The sequence below is a fragment of the Mauremys reevesii genome, linkage group 1, assembly GCF_016161935.1.
Source record: "Mauremys reevesii isolate NIE-2019 linkage group 1, ASM1616193v1, whole genome shotgun sequence".
Taxonomy (NCBI): domain Eukaryota; kingdom Metazoa; phylum Chordata; order Testudines; family Geoemydidae; genus Mauremys; species Mauremys reevesii.
In genome coordinates, this window is record NC_052623.1 from 176,274,815 (window position 1) to 176,296,688 (window position 21,874).

The following is a 21,874-nucleotide window of genomic DNA, read 5'->3' on the forward strand; positions in this document are numbered from 1 at the left end:
TTAAATATCTTTAGCATTATGTGGATATTGAAAAAGATTACTAAGTCATACTTAAATAGAATTTCAATAACCATGTCAAACAGAAACTCTTTTCTCTGTGAATATGTCCTGCACTGCTGGTACTCCACAGAAACCAGATGTTTCTCATGCGATAAATTTAACAAGTAGTGGCTAACCAATTATCTACGTTCATTATGTTTGTAATTGTTGAAAAATGAGTGGCAAAGCAATGGAAGCTTTTACTGTAGTTTTACTGTAAGCTCCAAAACTGTCACGGATCTGCATGAGTAAAGCAACCATAAATGGAAGAAATAGTGAATGTTTATACTATTGCAGTGTGGAGTCTGATGATATATTCTGCTAATGTTGCTGTTGCTTGACAAAATTGCACATTGAAAATTCTAAGCCAACATCACTTTCCATATGTCATTCTCTTGAAAAAAAGATTGTTGACTTAATCTTCATTTTGACACGAAACTCGTGAACTTCATTTTGGTACGGTTGTTGACCACAAGACAGTTTCAGGACACAATATTTCACTTCTTGTCTCAAGCAAAGCAGCTTCTAGAATGTTGAGTAAGATTACAAGTGTAAAACACCTAGAAGAATATTTGCATTTCTTGGTGTGTCCCAATCTTTGTGATCTCTTGAATGTCCACAATATATGGATTCAAATTTATGGAAAGTATTCACAGTGTCATATAAGTGAACAAATCAACTGTCAGTGCAGTTAAGAGCCATTGACTTCGTTTGTCTTTAGAAACTCTCTTGATATGAGGTTCCAAACAGGTCACTCTTTAGGCTGAGGTTAATGATTAAAGGGTTTTTTTCTGGCAATTATACCTTAAATATTATGAACTGCAGTAACTTAATCTTATTTATTAATCACCAAGATTAGACAGTCACTTGGACAATGGACAGAGGGTACCACTGAGAACTCGCTGCAAATAAGTGCCCAAGTTCCAGAAAAACTTCCTCTCATTTCACAAGCTCCATCAAACCCAAACCCACAAGGCAACTGTGATACATTTCTATGGTTTGTGGCTCAATCAATATAATCTCTGCTATGCTTCTTCCAGTCATCTCATTGATTTCTGTAAACTGGAGGATATCCTCTCTGGTGACATTACTGTGCAAAACCTTAAGCAAAGGGTCACATTCGTTTTACCCACATTGTCCATTCTTTCATTTGTAACCACATTAACTAACCTTAATAACTGACGTGTTTCATAAGTGCGACTTATTTCATACCCAATACACTCTTACTGCCTTTAGCGGGGATAAAGGAACTTTGGGCAACAAGGGAAGTCCAAACACGTGTGTGGTTGGATGGGGGGGGTGCTCCCTCGCAGCCCATCCCCCTTTGGTTTTCTCCTTAGCCATGGCTTGGGTAAATGGGGATGAGGTGAGCTAATAGGCAACGATGTGCATGCAACAGCCAATCTGAGCCAAGCCTGGGTTTGCAAAAGTCTCTTATCTCTGGTTAGCTCTCCTGCTCTCCTTTCCTTTAGTTGTAGATTAGGAGCTGTGCCACATATGATTCTACAGGTCTGACTCATCACCTGTTTTTAGAAGTCAGGAAGGATTTCTTTCCGCTGGGCCAAATTTCATGTAGCCAAGTGGTTTTTTTCAACCTTCCTTGCAGCCTCCAGGTAGAACAGTTGGGTTACAAACAAGAGGATTTATGGCTTTCAGAATGCTGTTATAATTACTGACTCATCACAACTTGAGGCTAGTGTCCAGCGTGAGGAAATGCTAAAAGGGACAGCTCCTAGAGGTAAATGAGACCCAGGATTGTGCAGTTGAACCTTATGCTCATAGGAGTAGAGGAGCTTGAAGTCTTTGCAGATTGAGGGGCCTCCTCCTGGAGGAATTTGGTGCCAAAAATTAAAAATTCTGCACACAATATTTTAAAATTGTGCAAAATTCAGCATATTTCGTTTGTCAAAATAACATAACATAATCATGCGGGTTTCAATTATTTTATTAATTTATTTCAAAATACCTGTCAGTAAGTATGTCTGTCACAATACAGAAAACAAAAAGATTTAGGAAATGTTTTATGAAAAATAGATTCCTTACTAGGCATATTAATAGAGAACTTTAAGCAATAATTAATTTAAACTATGATACAGAAATGTATTTCTTGCACCCCTCAAAAGCAATGCAAAGGCTTGGGGGAGTCAGGGGTAATGAAGATGCTGAGGGAGAGGGAAGTAGTTGCTGGGAAGGAGCCTGGGAATGAACTTGTAGGGTTGTTGGGTGTGGGTGGAAGAAGTATAGAACCGGGGGTTCTTGGGGGGGGGAGAGTGATTGTTAGGGAGTTGGGGACTCTCCCCGATGCAGACCCTGGCTGACCCCTAGCCTCTACCATTCAGTCAAGCACATAGGCCCCTGTCTTTATGTTTCTCTGTACCTCCTTCCCCTGCATCCCCATGTGTCCCTGAAATCCTTTCCCTGTCCCCATGTGGCTCTGTACCCCCACTCCCATTTAGCCCCTCACTCAATGCAGTCACCCACTGGCTCCTATGCCCCCACCTCAGTTTCTCCACCCCACTAGCCTTTCTGACCCCCAGTCTATGTGACCCCCCCAGCAGTCCCATGTGCCCTGCTCAGTTCATCCCCCCTCATATCCAGTGCCGCCTCACTTGGCCCCGTAGGCAGGGCGCTGTGAGAAAAGCAGCCTCTCCTCCTCTCTATCTGAAGGTGGCTTTTCTGGCCCATGAATTGGCTGCCTTCTGTTCTAGAACCACATCTGCCCCTGGTGGGCGAAAGAGGTAACTGCAGCACATCTCCCGCAAATTTATTTTCTGTGGAGAAAAGAAAACTATGGGGACATGAATTCTGCACGTGTGCATTGGCCCAGAGTTTCCCCAGGAATAACTGCAACCACTTAAATGCATGACACATGACAGTTGGGCAGGCGATTTAGTGCCCCTCCTCAGGATATAATTAATAAAGTTGCAGATTGCTGTTTAAGCCCATTCCATGTGTCTGTTAATCATGCTCCTACTTCTCCTGGTCAAACTGAATCAGCTGAATATAGTAGGTGTTGGGCATTCTAACAGCATGGCTTACCATTAAGGGCTGGATGACCTAGGGCTAGCCAAACCTGATTACAAAGGAGCCACACCTGGGTTGGGTCATGTGGTTTCACTATAAGAGCAACAGAAAGCTACAGTGAAGATAATGAAAATTGGAGTAGGAGAGTTGCTGAGATTGCCAGAGGCAGGAGGCCTGGCAGTAACACATGGAAGAGAGACTTTTGAGCAGAGAGATCAAGAACAGCAGGATGGTTACTACATTCTTGTTTTCAATTTTGGTTTGCTGACTAGGAAAATGAAAGAAAGAAATAAAAGCCTGGACAGAAGGGCCTGAGACTGTTTATTTGGTAGCAATGTAATGGGAGAGCCCAGGAGAGGGAGAAAAATTTTGTAGAGAACTACTAAATTTTCAGTAGAGACATACAGCCATTTTTTTTACATGATTCTCTAGCACAGTGGTTCTCAAACTTGTTCTGCCGCTTGTGCAGGGAAAGCCCCTGGTGGGCCAGGCTGGTTTGTGTACCTGCCGCGTCCGCAGGTCCAGCCAATCACGGCTCCCAGTGGCCGTGAGCCATGATTGGCTGAACCTGCGGACGCGGAAGGTACACAAACCGGCCCGGCCCACCAGGGGCTTTCCCTGCACAAGTGATGGAACCAGTTTGGGAACCACTGCTCTAGCACCTTATTGTCAATGTCTAACAAAAGGCACACAAAACAATCTCAAATAGAATTCCATCATTCTGAGCTAAACCAGCAGAGTCATCTAGATGTCCAGAAAATGGTGCTTCACAGTAACAGAGAGCAAATACTGCCCATGTAACAATACAATATCCTTCTGTGATCACCTGTCTCACCAAACAGAGTGTAAATATCAGAACCTTCATTAGAACCCAGCAGAACATTTTTTTCTGGCTATATGTTCATATTCTATTTTGAATATACAATCCAGCATTTAACTGTATTTCTTTAATTGCTTTTATTTTTACTGTTATCCCCAGTTTTTTATAGACTCATAGAAGTGCAGAACTGGAAGGGACCTGAATAATTCATCTAGTCCAGTCCCCTGAACTCAAGGCAGGATTAAGTAATAACTATGCCACTCCTGACAGGTGTTTGTCTAACCTCTTTCTTAAAAACCTCCAATGACAGAGATTTCACAGCCTCCCTAGGCAATTTATTCCAGTGCTTAACCACCCTGACAGTTAGGAAGTTTTTCCTACTGTCCAACCTACATCTCCGTTGCAGCAATTTAAGTTTATTGCTTCTTGTCCTATCCTCAGAGGTTAAAGAGAACAATGTTGCACCTCTTCCTTGTAACAACCTCTTATGTACTTGAGAACTATTATCATGCCCTCCCCCACCCCCAATCTTCTCCAGACTAAACAAATCCATTTAAAAAAAAATCTGTCCTCACAGGTCATGTTTTCTAGCCCTTTAATCACTTTTGCTGCTCTCCTCTGGACTTTCTCCAATTTGTCCACCTCTTTCCTGAAATGAGGCACCCAGAACTGGACATAATAATCCAACTGAAGCTGTATCAGCATGGAGTAAAGTGAAAACAAATTACTTTTTGTGTCTTGCTTACAACATTCCCAATAACACATCCCAGAATGAAGTTCACTTTTTTTGCCACAGTGTTACACTGTGACTCATATTTAAATTTTGATCCACTATAATTCCCAGATCTCTTTCCACAGTACTCCTTCCTAGGCAGTCATTTCCCATGTTGTATGTGTGGAACCGATTGCTCCTTCCTAAGTGGAGCACTTTGCATTTGTCCCTCTCGAATTTTATCCTATTTATTTCAGACCATTTCTCCAGTTTGTCCAGATCATTTTGAATTTTAATCCTATCCTCCAAATCACTTGCAACCCCTCCCAGTTTGGTATCATCTGCAATCTGTATAAGTATACTCTCTATAGCATTATATAAATCATTTTTTAAGATAATGAACAGAATTGACCCAGGATTGTTCTCTAAGGGACCCTACCAGCTTGATTGTGAACCACTTTTAACTACTCTCTAAGAACAGTTTCCCAACCAGTTATGCACCCACCTTTAAAGTAGCTCCAACTAGTCCATATTTCCCTAGTTTGTGTATGAGAAGGTCATGCAATACAGTGTCAAAAGCCTTTCTAAAGTTAAGATATACCACAGATACTGCTCCCCCCTATCCCCAAGGGTTGTTATCCTGTCAAAAAATCACTACCACATTCCCTTCCCACCCACTATATGTACAAAAGGCTCATTTCTGGTTATCGCCTCTCATATTTTTGAAAGTGCTAAGGAACAAGATACTGATGTTCTGTAGTATCAAATTTGGATGGAGTGAGTCATAAAATAGATGCAATCTGGTACCTATGATGAAATCTTGGCTCTCTTAAAGCCACTGAAAAGCTTGCTATTGACTTCAGTAAGGCCAGGATTCCATCCCATATGTGCAGCAAATCATCTTGGAGTCTTAAACATCAAAAATAGCCCTAAGGAACAGTCCATTATCTTCTGAAGTTTGACGTTACTATTTAGGGTCCTAAAATGGATTTAGGAGTCTAGCTTTAGGCATCCAGTCAATTGTTCTCTGAGCACAGTGAGACAGGTTTTTCCATTCTGATGAAGTATACATTTCTTTATACTTGATTACAATTTGGGTGTCTAAATATAGGATTTAGGTGTCTAGCTTTAGGGAGACCCAGGTTTGAAAATTTAAGCAAATGTATTTATACTAATTATGTAAGCAGTGTGTTTCATAATGTCTTTAACTGTTAGTTTCCTTGCTTTAAAGTGATTGGGATTTGTAAATGATAAAATAGGTTAGTATGTTACTGTTAGAAACCTAACTGACTATTGAATTTAAGATTTTTGTTCCTGGAATATGAACTAGTATGTCAAAGTTAGAAGTGTTGTTGTAGTAGAATTAAAGTAGATAAAAGGAGGTGGGGGAATATAAGGATACTTATCATGCTACCACCATGGGAGTGATCATGATAATGAGATGATTAATATTAGTATAAGAGTAACAACGCTAATATATAATACATATTGAGCATAGTAACTGAACTAGAAGCTACTAGAAGCCTAGAAAGAGTGGACACAGTAAAGAAAATGGATGTGCCTTTCCTTTTGACAAAAATGGCTCCTGCTGAAGCGCTTGCTGAACGTTAAACAAAGTGGTATGTAAAATACTGCAGTAATTGCATCTTCTAAATGCATTATAGAAAAATGCTTTGATAGCCCAAATACCATTTGTTTGATTACCTTGGGCAAAGGCTGACTTTGCCCAAGGTTATCAAACAAATAGTATTTGCTCCAAGCGGCCATACCACCCTGAACACGCCTGATCTCATCTGATTGCAGAAGCTAAGCAGAATTGGGCCTGGTTAGTACTTGGATGGGGGAGACCTCCTGGGAATACTGAGTGCTCTAGGCTTGGGGGGAGGGATAGCTCAGTGGTTTGAGCATCAGCCTAGTAAACCCAAGATTGTGAGTTCAATCCTTGAGGGGGCCATTTAGGGATCCGGGGCAAAAATCTGTCTGAGGCTTAGTCCTGTTTTGAGCAAGGGGTTAGACTAGTATGACTTCCTGAGGTCTCTTCCAACCCTGATATTCTATGGGAGTGAGAGAGATAGGAAGGGAATGGGTAGACAGCCATGTCCATGCAGATCCATAGTGACAAACCCACTCTAGAGGAGAGGAATGTATCATGTGCAAATGCTGTTACAGGCTATAGTGGTGGCCACAATATAACTATAGTGGTATTCCACACCATGCCAACTGAGTGGGAGGATTCCATTCCTCCAACTACTGCACAAATTACAGGCACAAAGCCTATTTCCTCTGGGTTTGTAGAAAAACCAGCATTTTGTCCAAAGTGACAGCCTTAACTTTCTTAAAATAGACCTGAGCAAACAGTGGAAATTTTCATCAGTCTTCTCCAGAATGAAAAAGCAAACTTTCATCAGCATTCATAACTGTAAAGAGGTGGAGTTCCTGACCCAAACAGATTTTACATACACTAACTATAGTTCAAATTTACATACACAAACTATAGTCAGAACTGTAGTTCAAAACCCCTCTCCTGCAGTTTGCTTTTTATTGTTGACTTACACAGTGCAATATAAACATCAGAATTAGCTTCCTCCTCTGCACATTTCCTGCACATTTTCTTTGCAGGACCTCCACTGCCTGATGCTCAAAACTTTTATTGTTCCCAGATTGGAATTAATAGGACTAAGCTAATCTAATATCAGAGTGAGTCAGCACAAATAATTCTGCATCCCTGCAAAGACTTCTAGCACCTGACATCAGTGTGACAAAGACAAACTACTCTGAAGTCCTATGCAAGATCCTAAAAATGACACCATTTTACAATGATCCTTTTATGTCTGCTTACTATTATTCCAGTGTTCGAGTTTTACTAGCAAGAATACTCACAAAAAAAAGTGTATTTTTAAGATCTCAGTAGAAAGTTCACCTTAAGTGAATTATGTTGTGTATATTTCATCACACAATTCATAATTTGTAGTATTTCTAAAACAGAAAAACAGTATTCAACTAATCAACACACTACAAACTGGAAATACAAATTGTTCCCATGCCATCTGCAGACTAAAACTTATTTGCTGAAGAAATAACGAGTTAATTATGAATGACAAATACATGTTTAAATGTTGATTTGTTTGACAATTTGCAAACAGAAAATATACTAATAATCTGAATAAATTATTTGTTGTGTATTATTCACTCAGCTCCATCTAATGGGGTCATGTACTTTGCTCTTGATTGACAGCTGCTGCTTGATCAGATTTTTCTAATATTTTAAGTATTTTTTTATTTTTACAATACTTTTTCTACCCAGAGTCTCAGACAATGTTATCCTAATGATTACAGCCAGGCATGTGGGGAGGAGGAAGGAGTATTTTTGTTTTCTTTCCCTTTTGCAAGGACACAGAAGAATTGGAATAATCATTAAATACATTTTCTGTAAAGAGTATTTGAAAACTACTACAGTTTTATGTCACTTTTATCAGTCAGCAATCCAGCATGCTATTATTTGAAAAATTAATCAAAGATGTTTCTTAAAAATCAATCTTAAAAAAATTCTACAATTTGAATGTTCTTGCACTGTCACCCTCTCTCTCCCTCTCTTTTGAGATGTTAAACAGCTTGAATATTTCTGTGAATCAAAAATATACCCTAGTACTATTTCATGAAAACAGTTCCTTAACTAGTTAACTGGTCAAAATTACACTGAAACTGTATTTGTTACAGCTGACATTCAAAAGTTAATCGCTGGCATAGATTTGGCATCTATCCCAGTACAGAAAAAGGGATGTATGGATTAAAACTACTTTGCATTCTGGGCAGAAACGCACACTAGCAACATGACAACGAAGAACTTGGACTCAGAAAGGATCTTTTTCACAGTATTGCATTAAGGACTGGAGATTAAATACGAAATCCACCTTGTCAAAGTGACAGATTTGCTCTGGAAAAGTTAACAATTAAGATTAGAAAAAAGATATATTTATATTGCATGTGACAAATCATAGTTTATAATACAAATAGGGATGTCCTTGTTGAGCAAGCCATCTTAAAGCAGAAGCAACTGTATTTAAGTTCAAACAGAACAAAGGAAGTTTAATTTTACTCAGATTTCTCTCATCTGCAGAAAATGTTTACTCAATATACAACGCTAACAAACACCCACCACCCCCATTCCCTTACAATCCTCATGAAAACTCCTGGTTCTGCCTATGGTGGATATAGGTTATGGAAAGTATAACTGCAAAGCTTAAAGATTTTCAAATGTAGTGTTAAAGTTAAAAATCTTTCCAAAATTCAAACTTGCATTTTTGGGGATTACCGTACTATCTACAAGGCTATGTGGTCTAGGGACATGGAGCAGGTGAGTGCTCTTCCGGGCTCTACCCCTGATTTGCTTTGTATCCATGGTCAAGACCGATTACCTTTCCGTGCAATCATATTACTCAGGTGGAAAACAGTGTCAACAGTCACCATTAAACTTAGAGGTGGGAGAGAGATTATGTCTCCCTAACAGTGTACAGGCAGGGAGTTATTCTGCCCCAGTGCACCTATGTGGTGTGGGGAGAAGAGGAGAAATTTCTCTGCTTCCCAGTAGTACTCAGCACATGACAAGAGTGACTGGTATTACTTCTGGAAGCCCTAGAGCAGTGTTTCTCAAACTGGGGTCACCGCTTCCAGCAGCCCCCATTGGCCTACAGCGGCGAACCGCGGCCTGTGAGAGCCACGATCGGCTGGACCTCAGATGGGGCAGGTAAACAAACCGGCCCAGCCCGCCAGGGGCTTTCTCTACACAAGCAGCGACCCCTGTTTGAGAGAAACTGCTCTAGAGGTCCTGGAATAGGTATCTCTGTGTGGGACAAAGGCAGGGCACACACTGGTGGGCACTAGCATGGCTATAGCAGGGGACACATTCCAAAATATTCCCCTCAAAACATAGGAGGCATTAGTGAAATCCCTGCCCCACTGAAGTCACTGGAAGTTTTGCTGTTAACATCAGTGGAGTCAAGATGTCACCCATTGTGTCTCCAGCCACCTTCATCTTCTTCAGTGCAGCTCATCTGAACAAAAAGCATAAATCAGCCCTTATTATTTTGCAATCCTCAGTTGAAAGTTCCTAGGTAAGTAATATATTTATGATTGTTGTTATATGGCTAATTCCAAATAGCACATAAATCGAGGTGAAAAAACTTAGCTGGGACTCAAAGCCATGAGTTTGTGAAGCTGGGAATTGGCAGAACATGCTGAAGGAAGGATGGTTATCTCTAAATGTCCCCAGTTATAAGCATGAACAACATATGTGCTCCACAAGCAAAGTTGTATCACAGATCCTCTGCCAGCCACCCCAAACTTACCAAATATGCAATACAGGCTGTTCTGAAAACTACTGTGACACCTGGGTCCCAGAATAAACCATCCTTGGCAATCTACCTCTTGTTCCTGTTCCTCCTAATAATTCCTCTTCTCCAGTCCCCAAGACCTTACCTGAAATAGGTTATACTGATATTTACAGAGCTTCTCCAGTTTGTTGCGGTGGATGTTCAGTATCATGTGAATATAGCTATGGATGGAACACACACATTTTCTCTCTGGTTGGTCCTTCATCTCCTTTGTGTAAGGAGATATTTTGGAAATATGTGTTGGAGCTGGTATTCCAGAACTCTCTCTGTATCATAAAATGTGGGTGAGAGCATCCACTTGGATAATAACTTCCACTTTTGTAGGCAAATATTCGCTATTTGGTTGTATGCACAAGGTTCCTCCCAACATGCCCTCTTTTAAATAAAAGTATTCCCTATCAGTTACTTTCAGTATTTCCTTGATTTTTCTAATCAAACTTGTTATGGCTTTATTGTTTGTTTCATTCTTGAACTAACCTTACCATTAGGATAAGATCTAGCAATTACATAATGTGTACATTTAAAAAAAAAATCCATAGGCCTCAAAGCAAAATACAAAGATGGCTGTGAATGATCATCCCTGTTTTAAATAAAGAGAAACAGTACTCCATAATGCAAAAGTGACTCCAAAATGACCGATTCGAAAAATCAGTTCAGAGTAGGGAACAGAACCCCAGTATACTGATTCCTAGTTCAGCAACTTTAGTAATAAGGCTTCTTAGCGAGATATACAACACCCAGGTTGCCGGGGGTCAGAGGGGTCACCGGAGTCAAGAGGCTGCAGAAGGGATGAGTCCACCTGGGAGGCAGGAGAAGGAGGTAAATGGGGCTGTGGAGTGGGAGCCAGGGGCTCAGACATGTCTCCTCTCCACCCTCCCAGCAGCATGACTCCTACAGTGCCGCCGCCACTCCACCTGCTGCTGCTCTGCCTGCTGAGCGGCCACCCACTGCTCAGGGAGCTGTACTTAAAGGGTGCCAAAGAAAGTTCACCAGGGTGCCATTTTCCCTAAGGCCAGCCCTGGAGAGATACAAAAGTACTGGTAGGCTCAAAATATGACCTCCCTTTTTCTCATATAACCTATTCCAAAACAATGATAAAATGTTAGCAGTCCAACACTCAAGACCAACCTGTAATAACAAAATGGTCTGTTTTCCCACAGAGGGAAAACAATTTGGTAAGGAGACAGAATTTGCTTTCATCCTTCAAAGAGATAAACCATGAGCGATTATTTCAAAACTATGAAAAACAATCTTGACTGTATCATATTTTATTGTAATTATTGCTACAGAGCCAGAGTACTGAGCTGAGTGCATAAAGCAACGTTTGTATCAAGGTCTTATGAAAACTCTGGCAATTTTTCTTAAATTTCCCAGCAAAGAGAGTGTTTGCTTAGTTGTTTTTTTAAATCAATGACTACTCAGAACAGACTCAAGAGGATATGCTTCAGAATATAAGAGATATACACTTTTGCATGTCCTGTGCTTAGTCTTTTTACTAATGTAGAGACGGCATTTAGTCAGACACTAATACACATATTTTGGGCCAACTGCAGTCCTGGGGAGTATCTGCACTGGAGAGTAATTCATCCCCTGGGGCACGGCAGATGGTGATACTGCCAGGATCCTCCCTAGGGTACTCTGCAATGGGAGGGGAGATTTAGGTTCCAGGTGGGTCTCCACAGATGGCCCAGGAGGTGTGCTAAATCACCACATTGACCAACCAGTCTGGCCCCAACTCCCTCATGCAAGTTTCAAGCCCCCGGAGACAGAGGGCTGTGGGGGTGGAGGGTATTCTTTGCTCCCAGAGACTGAAGGAGTGAGATTAGTATACTAATCATCACCTTTGTTGCCAGTTTTGCTACTATGTCTTATCACAGTGGTTCTCATCCTGGGGCATGGGGCCCCTTGGGGGGCCACAAGCAGGTGTCGGAGGGGGGGGGCACAAAGCAGGGCCAGCATTAGATTTGGTGGGGCTAGGGCAGAAAGCTGAAGCCCTACCACCAGTGCCCAGAGCTGAAGCTGAAGCCTGACCAACTTAGCTTCGTGGGGCCCCATGTGGCATGGGGCCCGGGCAGTGCCCTGCTTGCTACCCTCTAATGTTGGCCCCGGCTTTTATATGCAGAAAAACAGTTGCGGTGGCAGAGATAGGCTGTGGAGTTTTTTTTTAAATAGTATGTTGGGGGGGGGGACCTCAGAGAGCAAAAGGTTGAGAACTCTCGTCTTGTCATGTAACAGAGGCAGGATGATCTTGTAGTTAAGATACTATTGTGAAAATCAGAAGTCCTGGGTTTAAATCCTGCCTCTTCCATGGATTTCCTCTGTAACCTTGGGTAAGCAGTTAGTTTCTCTTTGTGTCATTTTGCATTAGTAAAATGGGGAGATTAATAGCTCCTTTCTCCTACCCTTTCTGTGTCATGTCTATTTAGACTGTAAACTCTACAAGAGAGGGACTCTCTCTCAAGAGGTGTTTGTACAGTGCCTACAACAATGGCCAGCAATTTCAGCTGAAGCTTCTCAATGCCGCCATAATATAAATAAATAATAATACAATAAACTAAATAGACCATGAACACAGAAACAACTAATTTGACTATGCCACAAATGTTGCTGATTTGCTTCTAAGTTGGTACAATGTTATCAAAGTTTATGTGCAGAAAAATAGTTATCCTTCAGGACAGCAAAGAAAAAAAAAACTCCAGGCTTGATTTTCTTCATTAATATCACAATACTTCACACTTATAGTGGATTTTATGTAAGAATATCAAACCACCTGATAAAAAGTGGCTAAGTACTTGTATTCCCATTTTACAGATTATAAAACCGAGGTAGGCAGGTGAAGTAACTTCTCCCACTGTCATGTCCTGTGACCTAGGGTAACTAGGAACAGAGCTCAGGTTCCCTACTTCCTAGCTCCTCTGCTCCAACCGCTAGAAAATGGTGCCTCCTTTACCTCCTTTTTGAAGTATTTCCTCCCTATTAATAGGTCCTCTCTTTTCATGTCAACAGCTAGATCGAGATCAAGTTATTCCTCTATTATTATGTAGAACATCAATGGTTATCTTGATCAGAGATGATGCAACAATTGTTAATTTAACAAACCTGAGATATCATTTCTTATAAGATGGTACGTTTTCTTTGCTGTCTAAAGAACATCACTTCTTAATTGACTCACCACATAACTGGCTAGCATATATATTTTAAGATAAATAGTAAATAACATTATATATATAACCCTTTGAACTGTACCACTTAGATCTTGTAGTGCCTTTCCGTTAGGGATGTCATAACACTTCCCAAACATGAACAAAGCCTCACAATATCCCTGTGTGCAAGTATTATTAACCCGATTTATCAAAAGGAATAGAGAGGCTAAATGAAAAAAGTCACATAGTCACTCAGAGTAAGAGCCAGAGGCAAAAGCCAGAATTCCTGACGCCCACTCTTGTGCTCTACTCATTAGACAATGATCCCTTCCTAAATGTAAGTTTTGGACTTAGATATCCAACAGATTCCAATTTTGTTTTGCTTTTAAACAGAAATTATGTGAATTGTTTAGATTGGCAGTGGTGCATCTACAGCCCCAGGTGACATTTGCTGGCTAAGGTGGTATGTAAGCCTGACCCCAGTAGAGGATGTATTAAGTAGCTCTGTGGTTTTCCCCATTTCATAACTTCTTTGTGTCTCTAGGACTGAGTGGCCTGGGAAATGGTGATACACTCCCAACACTTTTATATCTCAGTCATACCAAGTCAAATCCAGTCTTGGGCTGCAGCCATAAACTGCCTTCCAAAATGTTACTGTTTGACTCTTAATATATGAATACTAATAATTTGGTACAATAAGTTATGTGGACAGTCTCACAAAAATGTCATATATTAAGTAACTAATAAAAATAGTAGAAATGTGGTCTATGTGGGAGTCAAGACTGGCTGGCACTACAATTAGTATTTTTAAAGATGGTCCAGTGGTTAGGGTACTAGACAAGACTTGAGAGACCCCTGGATTCAACTCCCTTTTTTTGGTCACAGATCTGTGTGACCTTGGTTAAGTCACATATCTCTCTGTGCCTCAGTTCCCATCTCCTTACCTCCTAGGCGTGTTGCGTGGATAAATACATTAAAGATTGTGAGACACTCAGACACTATGATAATGGGGATCATACCTAAGACAGATAATTTTAGTCCTCATGAATGATATTGGATGGACAGGCCTGGAAACTGTGTTTCTTTATTTATATATAGTAGAGGTACAACTTCTTATTGGAGGAATGCAAGCTCCCCACACCATCCTGCAATATTGATTCTGAGACACCATTTCTAGCACTAAGGAAGGAAAGATTCCACTTTCGCTTAGTCTTTGGCGTCTCTCCTAAGACTAACAACAACAATGATGTCAGTTATGAGTGTTGATTTCAATAGCTGGACACCCATGCATTAAAAATTGGATAGAGATCACCTACTTTCAAATAGACTTTTATCTCTTTCCTGTACTGTGGGAAAACGTGTTTTATTTATTTATTGTAATTATTACCAGCAGATCAAGCACTAAATTTCTCACTTAAACCAGCTGTTTTGATGCCACTTGCGCCTGTGGATCACTAATGTACTACTGTAACACCAAACCAGCCCTCCTATATCTAAAAGGTGAGCAGCTTTGAACTAGATGATTTACCCCCATTAGAAAGAAAATAATACTGCAGAAAAATAAAGCTCAGATAATGCAGTTACATTGTATTCTGTCCATGAACAGAAGCACAGCTCAAAGGAGAGATTTGTGTCAAATGGGTATAGGGCAAAGCTCAAGTCAACTCAGTGAATCCTTGAGAATAACCGCACCACACCCCCGCAACGGGGGGGGGGGGGGGACATTGTCTGGGCTTGCCAAAGGAAGGCAGCAGTGCTTTATGGCAGGGGACAGGGGGCGAAAGGAGGTAAGAAACTGCTGCAAAATGTGAGCGGTGGTCAGCTTTTTGCACTGACTCACCCCCCTCCAGGAATGTGAGGTCGGAAGGCTATAAAGGTGTAAACCCTGAGCGTTGAAAGCCCTTTTTTCCACACAGCAGGCCTCATGGGCTGAGAGATGGAGATGCTCATGGGAAAGCATCCACTCATGCAGGTGGACAGGCTGTGTTTGCTAGTGGGACAGTCAGCAGTGCTGTGCAGCAAGAGGTCAGTGAAGTTGTTTCTGAGTTTGTTTCAACAGCACTGCAGAGCTTTCAAAGTGCAAAGTGGTCGCCCAGAACCAGGATGTTTTTTTCCACTGAACTCAAGAGATGGGGTGATGCTAATTCCAGGGATGAGTATGACCTGCAACAGACAGAGGTTTGGGGTGGGACTGTTGGCACGGGTGATATCCTGCCATGCAATGTGGCAACGAGTGACGATTGCAGGGGCCTCGGTGAGGTGTGGGGTCTGGCCTCAAACTATCTCTCTGTGAGTTTACCTAGGGGGGACAGGAGTGGGTCTAGTGGGGTAATAAATAGTCTGGGCCTGGGAGCAGGAGTCTCAGAGACCCGTGGCAGACCCAACTAGAGGGTGCATCCCTGATGGGGACACTAATGGTGTTACACAGCTGCTTCAAGCTAATTTGCAATTGTTGCAATAACTTCAGGCATCTCTGAGTGAGGGGTCTGGACAGGGTGACAGGGTAGGCCTGGCATGGGCTCAAGTTTGGGAGGCAAGAGATGGGCAGGTGGGGCAGTCCCCCCGCATGGGTATGGAAGCCCCTGGTGGGGATGAAGCCCCTGGCTACATTTTGACTCACCGGCTTTTAGGGGGCCCAGGGAGGTGCAGGGAACTGAGGATACCCCATAAGTCAGTCCTGAGTATGGTTATGCCGGGGTGGCTGACCCAATGGGAGTTCACCTGCTCAGTACAACTAAGGATGAAGTCCTGAGAGGGGAATACATGGACATATTATCCTTGTTGCATAGGGAGGTGTTGACAGAGAGTAAGCCTGGGCAGAGCAAGCGGCATACAATATGTTTAGGGGCATGTCCTGTCTTAATTTTGATGAGCAGTTTCAATTGAAGGCAGCAACAGAAACTGGGATCCGGTAGGACATACCTCTTCACATACTGGGACTGGAGTGGACGACTCCGAGGGGACCAGGAGTTCACACAGACAGTAGCTGGTTCATCCCACAGGAAGCTCGGGGGGGGGGGGACTGAGTCATGTAATTATATTTGTGGGCATTTAATGACAGTGGTTGTTTTCACAGCACCTGTAAATTTAGGGCCGCTTGCGAGACATGTTTTGGGACCTATTCGGCCCATTCTTGCCAGAGCAGTAGGGGACAGTCAGAAGGAGGAAACAGGATTGCGGGTGACTCAAGTGCCAACGACAGCTTTGGCTCGATTGGAACAGGTTATGGGACACAGAACACAAGCAGGGGAGAGGGGCAAGCTGGGTGCAGTGCAATGGGCCCGGGCACCAACACCAGTTAGGTCAGAGGTGCTAAGGGTTCTCCTCTGAGATTACCCTAACAAAGCAGATGGAGCATATTTGTGGGAGGGATTTACTGTGGGATTTGAGATTCCCTTTTCAGGGAGTAGAACCCACGTGAAGTCAAAAAAATTGAAGTCAGTGTTTGGGATGGGACATATTGTTCAAGAAAAGATGACACAGGAATTAAATGAGGGCAGGGTGGCAGGGCCATTTGATCAATTACCTATAGAGAACTTAAGGGTTTCCCCCAAGGTTTGATCCCCAAGAAGACTCCAGGGACATACCGATTAATTCATCACCTCTTGTACCCATGAGATGGCTCTGTTAATGATGGGATAGACCCGGTGCTATGTTCATGCGCTATTCCTCCATTGATGAAGCCATTTGTATTATTAGCCGGGGACACTAATGGCTAAGTGTGATATCAAGTCTGCTTTTCGACTGCTGGTGGTGGACCCACTGAACTTTGACCTTTTGGGTTTCTCTTTTCAAGGACAATTTTGTTGTGACAAGGCTATGCCCATGAGCTGTTCGATATCCTGTTCAGCATTTGAAAAATTTAGTACAATGTTGCACTTGACAGTGGTGCAGGCAGCTGGACTATGCCAAGTGGTGCATTATTTAGATGACTTTTTGTTTGTGGGACAAGCCGGGTGAGATGAGAGTATTCATCTGTTGGACACATTTCAGGTCCTGGCTAAACAAGTGGGGGTAACCCTAGCGGAAGCAAAAACAGAGGGCCTGTCCACTACATTGACCTACCTGGGGATCGAGCTGGACACCAGAGTGGGCATATTGTGACTCCCTCAGGATAAGCTTCTGGAGCTATTGAGATTGCTCAGGAGAGCTGTAGGAGCCAAAAAACTCATGCTGCAAGACATGCAGTCTATTCTGGGGCACCTGAACTTTGCCTGCATGGTTGTTACCATGCGGAAAGCATTTTGTGCCTGGCTTCCGGTGGCAACAGCAGGCATAGCCAGGCCACACCATTACATACGAGTTAATAGAGAGATGAAGGAAGACTTGAAGGTGTGGGAACGTTTTTTGAGTCAATGTAATGGGGTGTCCTTGTGGAGGGAGTAATGGTTATTACAAGGGGGGTTAAAAAGCCTTTTGGATGCTTCAGGATGTACAGGTTTTGGGCTGTTTTATCAAGGCAGGTGATGTGCCCAGAAACAGCCTGCTATCTGGATGCAAAATTAGGTTGTGCATGATATGACTTTCCTGGACTTCTTCCCCATTTTAGTTTCAATCGTTATTTGGGGACCAGAGCTGGCTAATTAAAGGGTGTGTTTCAGGTGTGACAACATGGTAGTGCCACAGGTTATCAATTGCCAAATTTACAGATCACACACAGTTCTGAAGTTAGTGAGTTCTACAATGTTTAAACTTTAACATCTGTTTTCCTTCCAAGCACATGCCAGGGATGAATAATAGCACAGCATACGTCTTGTCTCATTTTCAGTTTGACAGATTTCATGAGCTTGCACCAGGAGCTAGCAACGAACCCAAGCAGATGCCTCTGGCTTTATGGAGCCTCAGCATATGATGTTGTCAGTGGCATGGAAATTCTTGGCTCCGGGCACACAGCTCAGCTATAAAGGAAGTTTTAATGAGTTCTTCCAATTTCAGGATCTGGAATGCTGGTCACAGATATTGCCCACTACAGAGGGGCGTGTGTTGTGGTACCTGATCATTGACAACCCAGCTGCTGGTGTCTTTGATGATCCTGGCATAGTGCAAGGGACAACGGGTTCTTTTGGGAGAATGGGGCTTCACCTATTTGAGCTGCTATAAAAGAGGTAATTGGGAGATGTCTAGGAACCCGACTGGGTTTGTGGGGGAGGCAACCAAGCTAATTGCTGGCACCTCCTGGTGGCGGATGTCCAGTGCAGGTACTCCATAGGGAGGGTATCCAGTGACCAGATAAATGGCCTGCTAAAGCCCTTAAAAAGAGGTGCTGGATAAAGGAACAGAACAGGGGAGGGAGGCTGGGGACGGTATGATTGTTACGGCCGGGAACCAGGGCCGGCGCTTCCATTTAGGCGGCCTAGGCGGTCACCTAGGGTGCCAGGATTTGGGGGGGGCATTTTGCCGCCCTCAGCGGCAATTTGGTGGCGGGGGGTCCTTCCGCGCTCCGGGTCTTCAGCGGCAATTCTGCGGCGGGTCTTTCACTCGCTCCGGGACCCGCCGCCGAAGTGCCCTGAAGACCAGGAGCGCGGAAGGACCCCCGCACCGCAGAATTGCCACCAACCGGGAGTGCGGAAGGACCCCCGCCTAGGGCGCCAAAACCCTGGCGCTGCTCCTGCCGGGAACCAACCACTCCCCATTCTTATAGCCCACCTTAACCCTCCTATGAGGGGAGTGGTTGGTAAGGTCCAAGCCCTGGATTGGCTGGGGACTTGGATGGAAAATGAAGGGGGTGGAAGCCCCGGGTAATGATTTGAATAAACATGGATTTGCCTTCACTGTACATTTTATCTGCTGAGTAGTCTCAGACATCTAATAATAAAGTTGCAGCCTGATTAAAATCCATATCAAGTGTCTCCTGTCCTTCTTTCAGTATAGCCAAAGTTAACTATTCCCACTCTGTTCATACTTGATCTGAGACATTAGTCCCCAAATGTAATATATAATATAATATAATGTAATAAGTGCATGACAAAATGATTAATCATGACAAATATTACAAATGCACAAAAATATGTAATTCACAATATCATACTCTTTTTAACAAATATATAAATGATACTCTAGATGATGTATGTAACAAGAATATTTGTGTGTGTTAAAAAATATTTTGCTTTGCTCTGCAATCTTGCTACCAATTACTTAGAAATTGTCATTTTCGCTGGTTAGGTAATTCTTTACCCTGGTGATCTACATTTGCAGAGTAAAGGGACATATCTGGAACTCTCTGGAGTTACCTTTCAGTGAGTTTAGTAAACAAGCATGTTAAAAAGTGGCCTCTAATTGTCTAAACATGCTGTAATGAAACCAAATCACTGAAAAATTGGGAACATCAGTATATATTTACAGAGATACACAATCTTGTAAAAGGAATGTGAAGTGAAGATACAGAACATATATTTGTGAAACCAAGTTAGACCTGTGAGAAATGCCATGATACTGCAACTCTTATAAAAGTCTGACAATCTCTCATCTTAACTTATTTTTTGGATGCAAAAAGGTTACCCTACAAACAACAGACACATATAATAGATACTGACATCACAGAAAATGACATCTCCACAGTGTTCACTCTGTCTCCAGGAAATAGTCCTATTGATCTCTGTTCAAACCTTAATGGAGAGAAGTTCTTATGACAAAAACACAACCCACAGTTAAGCACAGGAGGACAGTCTTGCATACCAAGCATCAAGCGAACGATGGTCTTCCAGTGTTAATACTTAAATCTTTCAGAACCATAATGAAAAACATTATGTGCTCCAAGTACACTGGAACTGTACAAATATGATAAGAATAAGATTCTGCCTTCCAAGTTTGATGTGTCCCTTCTCTGGCAGACCTCTTCAAGTCCTCAGACATGCTAATGTCTCACAAGCTGTGCCTTGAGCTCTCCTCACATTTCTTTCATGTGCTGCTGATTTTCAGATTAAATATTCACAGATGAAGTTATAAAACTCATTATGCACTGTCAGCTTTCCCAACATTGTTTTTATTAGTAGAAATAGGAAATCTCTCCATAAATGTCCACATCTATGGGTTAATATAGCCTTGTGTCAGATCACCAAAACCTGCAGCTAAGTCCTTTGAGTTGCTGAGCAACCCCCAGAGATTTTCAGGTCCTCTTGAATTTAATGTGAGTGGAGGATACTCTGCACCCTTCAGAATTGGACCCATTCACATTCATAGGGTGACCAGATGTCCCGTTTTTAAAGGGACAGTCCTAGTTTTTGGGACTTTTTCATATACAGGTTCCCCTCCTCCCCCACCACCCTCTGTCCCGTTTTTTCACAGTTGCTATCTGGTCACCCTACCCAGAATCTTGAAAATAGTCACAAGGACATTCAAGTTATGATTAAGTAGTATAACTGTTCAGTATAAAAAAGAAGACATTTTGAATAAGGCTTATATAAAATTGTATCTAAAGTGATAGCATCATGATGTATTCCCCTTTTAAAAACATACACACAGAAAAGAATACTCCTATCTAGCCTGACCTAGACCAGATTGGGTATAAGCAAGGAGACATTCCACTTTCAAAAACAAAAGGCTCAAATGGGGAAACAATCCCTTCTTATAATTTATGTAGAGATGTATAAACTTAAATTACAAACAAAAATTGAAATCTGAAAGATGGCCTGGTGACTTGCCAACTCAACTGCAGAAGGTGAGATCTTGCAAAATGTCAAGAGCAAATGTAAATTTATTCCTGCCCAAAAAGTCAGGATTGACAAAGCAGCACTAACCCAGAATGAAAGATGACAACCTTGGTGCAGAGATGGTCTTTTTGTTCTGTGTTTGTAAAGTACCTAGTTCAGTGGGGTGCTGGTGTATGACTAGGGCCTTAAGGCACTACAGAAATACAAAAAAATAATAATACATGTATAAGAACTGCCTGTTTTCTAGATCTGGTCAAAATTTTTCACTGGAACTGGGAAAAATACCACAAACAAAACAAGAAATGGAAAATAGCTTTTGTTGGGCTATACCAAAAGAAGGGCAGGAGACACTTGATATGGATTTAATCAGGCTGCAACTTTATTATTAGATGTCGGGGACTACCTGGCAGATAAAAGTGTACAGTGCAGGTAACTCTGTGTTTAGTCAAATGACTCCCTGCCGTACCAATCATAGGAGCCCCGAATCACCACCACTCATTCCATTCCTTTAACCAACACCCCCTTTTAAATCCTTTTAAGTCCTAGGCAATTTATCTGGTCACTGGATGCCTTCCCTCGGGGAATACCTGCCCTGGATACATGCCCCACACTTACAAAACAAGTTGCAACATATCACCTAACCATCTTTTCTCCTCACCAGAAAAGGTCCCTCCTCACACCCACTGTGGGGAAGGCAAAAAAACCCCACTCCATTGAAGCCAATATGCTGTGAGGGAAAATCCCCAGTCCCCCTAAAAAGGAGCAACTAGTGCAATGTCCACAGCAGACCCTAACCAAACCTGACATTTGAACCTCTAGGGGAGGGAAGGTGAGTGCTGCCTTGCCTGCTGCACGGAGAAAGGGCTTGCACCTTTAAAGCCTTCTGTCCCTCACATTCACAGAGAAGAGTCAGTGCCACAAAGCTGACTGCCACCCACCTTTTTGAAGTAGTTTCTGACCTCCTTCCCCCCACTAACATAAAGTACTGTTACCTTCCTTTAGGAAGCCCGGACAACATTCCCCCGGCTTCAGATGCAGTGCAATCATTTTGTTAAAGCAGAAGAATGTCAGAAAATGTCTGGGTTGCCATAAAATGT

General features: G+C 42.4%; 1 protein-coding gene across 1 annotated transcript in view; it reads right to left on the minus strand.

The window, feature by feature from the left end:
- NCAM2 (neural cell adhesion molecule 2) overlaps positions 1-21,874 on the minus strand; it is a 536,258-nt gene that overhangs the window by 501,312 nt on the left and 13,072 nt on the right. The window lies entirely within an intron of this gene.